We start from the raw sequence: 5,401 nt of genomic DNA, 5'->3' as shown, positions 1-5,401 counted from the left end.
AACTATTGTATGACCCAGCAATCCTACTACTGGGCATATACCCTGAGAAAACCACAATTCCAAAAGATACATGCACCCCAATGTTCACTGCAGCACTATTTACAATAGCCAGGACATGGAAGCAATCTAAATGTCCATCAACAGAGGAATGAATAAAGAAGATGTGGTACATATATACAATGGAATATTACTCAGCCATAAAAAGGAATGAAATTGTGCCCTTTGCAGAGATGTGGATGGACCTAGAGACTGTCATAAAGAGTGAAGTGCTCTGTAACAGAGCCAGACTGGTTTCCTATCACCCAGGATTTTGCTCTTTAGTTAAAAGGGTTGTCAATCCCAGAGCCCTTTCAGCTGCAGGATCTTCAGGTTCTGATGAGTCTCATGTGGCCACTGCACCTACAGATACCTGCTATCGAACAGTCTTGCCTGATGAAACTATGGGACCATTTGGACCTCAGGATCAGTGATTCCAGGTTCCTGGGAACATAGGTTTTGATTGTCACCTCAATGGGACTGCATCACAGAAGAAAAGCCAAGTTCATAAACTTTACCTGATGTTCTAGCAGAATCTTTAACCAGTGAAAGACATGAGTTTGTTATGGCACAATATGTGAATGAATTTCAGGGTAATGATGCACTTTTGAGCAATAAATTAACAGAGCAGAAACTTACTTTGAAAGTGCCAGAGTAGAGTGTGCCATCCAAACATGTCTGGAATTGCTGCGAAGAGATTTTGAACCACTATTTCCAGAAGTAGCCGCCAACAAACTAATGATTTTGACTGTAACACAGAAAACTAAGAAAGATATGACTGTAGTGAGGAGGTAGAAAATGAAAAAGAAATGCTCTTAGAAAAGTTCATCAACTGTGCTAAGGAAATTGCTATGTTGAAGGCTACTTGGCTGACTTTTTGACCCATCATCTGGTTTGTCATTTTTTGAACCATATACAAAAAAGACTTTTATCTCTGACCCAGGCATCTTATTTTATTTTCCACAATCCTTGAAATAAAAGACTAACTTATTAGCTTGAAAGTGAATACAATGTTGACCCTTCTCAGATCTTGACAGTCTTCTTTTGAACTCTTTCAGCTCTCACTGCCTTCCTAGAATGAGATCTCTTTAAATATTGATGACACCATCGTTTTCCATCTTACCACCAGTATGGAGGACTGGCAAAGGGACAATGGATGTAGGGAGGAGTGGGCCTCTTGGTGCAATGATTGTGCTTTTCATTTTTAGTAAATTTTACAATCAACTCATGAGAGCACAATAGCTTGGAGACAAGAAAAGAAATTGATCAGAAGAGTCTACGGACATTGCCAAGTGACATTCTTAAAGACTGTCAGAAGATATAGAATGGCCACTCCTAACTGAATGTCTGACCTGTGGTGCAGAGTATGAAGAGAGTGTGGGGTGACCGCCCTGTGTTTCACTGCTGGGGTCCACAGGGTAAATAACGCATGCACTCTTTCAGGAGCTCTAAACCAGAGGTTGCACTGGGGTCTAAGCATAGATAGGCCAGAGCTGATAAATGGGTCCTCACACACAGCTCAAGAGCAAAGCTGCCTTCAATCCTCCAGTCTAGGTTTCTAGCACTGGTTGTCCAGAATCCTGAGGGCATCCTATGTTTTACGTGAGAGTCATCAAAATTCAGTGTATCATAGTAGTGTCACAGCCCAAAGTCCCATGATTTTCAGAAAGAAATAGCACATCATCTGGCAAGAATGACCTACACTCCAGGGTACCCTGTGCCACTAGGTCTGGCCTTAGGGTCCTGGGAAATCCTTGTAGACATGAATCCTGAAACTTTAGGACATCTGATTGACCCTAGACACAGATTTAGATGAGAAAGAATCCTGAAGATGAAAAACTGGGACCTGTGTCCACTTGAGACCTGGTCCTAGCTTGAAGTGCTCCACCTGGGAGGCACTGCCAGATCAGGTAAGTCCTAGGCAGAAGAAAAGCACTTAGACACCAAAGCCCATTGAGGGACAGGGCCAAGGCAAGAGCCTCACTTTCCTGGGTATAAGAGTAATAATATGAGAAAGCTAAATCCTCATCTTCTATAATGTGAAGTGCTACGATGACAATTAAAACTAAAAGAAAAAAACCTAGCAATAGCATGTTATTTTAAAATATTAGGTAAATAACATAACAATCAACTAAATGTCATTCAAAGTAGTTGTTTCTTGGGAGTAGGAATTGGAAAAGAAGATATAGGCTAGAGAATATCCCTTTTCATAAGTTTAGCTTAGATTTATTTTTTACTTTTTATATACATTTGATCAAAAAAATCAATGAAAAGTTTTCAATGTTCACATAAATATAATCTTAATTAATAATTGGTGGTTTTTCTTAATCATAAGAGGAGAAATGTTTTTTGCCTTCCTTATTTATCTTTTCTTTGAAAGGGAAAAAATAAAATGATTCTGAGATAGTATGTGAATCTGTATTTTGAAAAGGAAGGACAGATTATAAAAGTTACTTATAAAGTCCATACCAAAGATGAAATAACCCTGATTTCAGAAACAATTGAAATATGTTCAGATTTTATCATGTCCAAATGTAAGATGACTCTAGCTATTGTAAAGTAATAATTAATAGGGCAATAATCAAGAGATGTACAAGTGGTAAGAAAACAGAAAGGAGAGTCAAAAAAAAAAAGTCCAAGTTTGTAATATCCTGAAACAGGAGTGTAGGCTTATTTTAGGAGTAATACAAACTCTAACTGAGATGAAACTTTTAATGTAAGCTAGAAGAGCTAGGGAAAATCTCAGGATAAAGTAGAAGTTTTAAAAAGGATAAGATGTATCATACTTTAAAATGTAATTTATGTTATTCAAAAAGGTCATTTTATTTGTGAAACATTCATACAATTGGTCTTCTCAATATCTTTCTTAGTTTTTATGCTCCATAAAATCTCTGCCATATTTAATACTATTGTTTATTCCAATCTCTTAAAGCTCTGGCTTTGGTAAGAATGTATTATTTTGTACTTCTCCCACTTTTTTTTTTCCAACTTTAATCTTGTTTTCATTACTAGACTCTAAATGGCCTATTTTTATTTTGTTTTCTTCTTTATACATTTCTTGCTTCAGTGATCTCATCCTTTCTCTTTTTTGATGATCATCACTTCTAGGAAGATGACTCCCATATGTATATTTAAAGCCTTACTAAAATCCCTAGTGCAGAGAAGTGTTCAATAATATTGCAGAAAAAATAAAAATTTTAATGAATACAAATTAGTGAAGTCTATGGGTATTAGGGCTAATTCAAAATATAGCATTGATGCCATAGGTAGAATTTATTCTGAGTGAATCATTTTCTTCCGATCTAAAAAGATCATATTTTAAACAGACAGATTGTTATCTGTGATTTTACACTTGTCAACATCACTTCTGATTTTGGGGGCATGGCTGTTATAAAAGTTAATTTGGTTCATAATTAACTATTACTGGGAAAATGAATAATAGAAAGAATATAGATATTTCCCCTAGTGTTTATCAGGCTAAGAGATTTTTATTGCTTAAATTATCTGACCTGTACAAAAAAATGAAAGATAGGTATTTCTAACTTCTTTTTTTTAATATGTGAGAACCTGATACTTAAAGAGGAATTACTTGTCAAAAGTGGCAAATTTTTTCAGTGACAAAGACAAGGATGAAGGCCACTGTTAAGTTTTTCTGTTGTAACTATACCATACTTCTTCTTCTGAGTTAAAAAGATCAAGTTTCAAAAAGGGTGTTGCATGAATAATGTACCAATTATCATTTTAAACTGTGAAATTTAATTACCTAATATAATTAAAGGCATATATTAATTTGGCCAACTCTTATTCTTGTAATTAATGGCAAATTAGGTATTTAATGTATAATTATGTAAAAATTACTAACCTCATTCTTCAATGTCTTTTCTTTTGGGAAAATCTCTGAATATTGATTAACCAAACATATCAGTGAAATCTGCAATAGAAAATGAAAAGACAATAACATTTTAAAAAGTTTATAGTTAAATCACAGTCTAGTTGTTGAGATCTGGAAGCTGCTAAAAAAGGAATGCATTCATCATGATAGGTTAATATCTATAACATAAATTGCAACTTCACAGTAGCTTCACTAATGTTACAAGGTAGATTAAAAAGAATTTCAGCTCCTTGCAGTCAAGGAGAAGATACTATCCATCTTCTGGCACCACCAGCCTCTAAACTTAACCATAAAGTGGAAGAGAAAACAGCAGGCAAATAGCAGTCCACGTATCAGAGGAGGAAATGGTTTTGATCAAGCACCAGCAGTCTCTGGCAGTCTACTCTGGAGCAACCACATATACATCTCATTTTTTATTCCATCTATAGAGTGCATTCACTCCTCTACAAGGGAGAAAATCTAAAATACCACCACTTAGTAGCTGCATTCAGCCATGGTCCAAGATCTCTAGGAAAATATGCAGTACTTTTTACTACTAAGTCAGAATGCAATTCATCTTGGTGTGATCAACCTATGATCTAAAACACGCTCCCTCCCCCATCAATTCTCACTAATATACTAATGGTAAATAGAGATAGGACAACTGATAAAATCTTACAATTAGAGAGAAGGCATTGGGAAGATTTTCAGCAGTTTGGTAGAATTGCCAGGATCTTGAGGGGTGAGCACTGGGTCCCTGAATTGGCAGTGGGGGATATTCTCTGATTAGTTCTGTTTCTAATCTTTGAAAGGAACACTTTTCCATTTTTTTCCTGAACCCTAGCACTGATATTTAGGAAAAGCAGTGAGTCTTCTTTGACCACATTTGAAATGGTTCTTGGATGATGTCAATTTTTTTAAAATAGTTAGAATTTTAGCAACAGGACTCATAGTTCCTTTGAGAATGTAATTCCCCCTGCCGCAGAACTTAATGGGCTTCTGATCTACTCTCAATTAGTTCTCGGCACCAATAACCATACATAAATACTTCTATAGCCATAATACTTAAATCTGCATCACTTCTTTGCATCCTTGCCCAACATTTATCTCTAGTAATTTAATAGCTGCTACCTTGAGGCTTTATAGTTTGAGTGGAAAACTAAAAGTCTGGATTTTAATATGCTTTTGCTGTTTTCTCAAATGTATTTCCCTTTTCTTTTGCTTAAACGCATACACTTTTCTAAGACTTTAAGGCCACAAATCCCCACACTACTTTCTACTCTGGTTTCCTTTCTCTTTCCTATTTCACTGTGTCTAACAGTCTCTGAACTTACCTCCTTCTTGCCAAGTATAGCTAATAATTGTCAACACAAACTAAGGTTTTAATTCTTTCAACCATTTCCCCTAGAGCTCTTGGCATGGACTTTCTTCCAGGCTGTTGCAGGTGATGGTGTCATGAAAAGTTTTGCCCCAATGTAACATGGATTATCAATT

At 35.9% G+C, this 5,401-nt stretch overlaps 1 pseudogene across 1 annotated transcript; it reads left to right on the top strand.

Annotated features, from left to right (window-relative positions):
* Nucleotides 1-230: 230 nt before the first annotated feature.
* LOC307176383 (methylmalonic aciduria and homocystinuria type D homolog, mitochondrial-like) lies at nt 231-1,014 on the top strand (annotated as a pseudogene). The gene has a single exon. The product of its transcript is annotated as a methylmalonic aciduria and homocystinuria type D homolog, mitochondrial-like (transcript).
* The last annotated feature ends 4,387 nt before the right edge of the window (nt 1,015-5,401 follow it).

This window comes from Stenella coeruleoalba, assembly GCF_951394435.1.
Source record: "Stenella coeruleoalba genome assembly, chromosome: 17".
Classification (NCBI taxonomy): domain Eukaryota; kingdom Metazoa; phylum Chordata; class Mammalia; order Artiodactyla; family Delphinidae; genus Stenella; species Stenella coeruleoalba.
The sequence above is the reverse complement of the archived record's forward strand: the minus strand, read 5'-3'. Positions and strand labels throughout refer to the sequence as shown.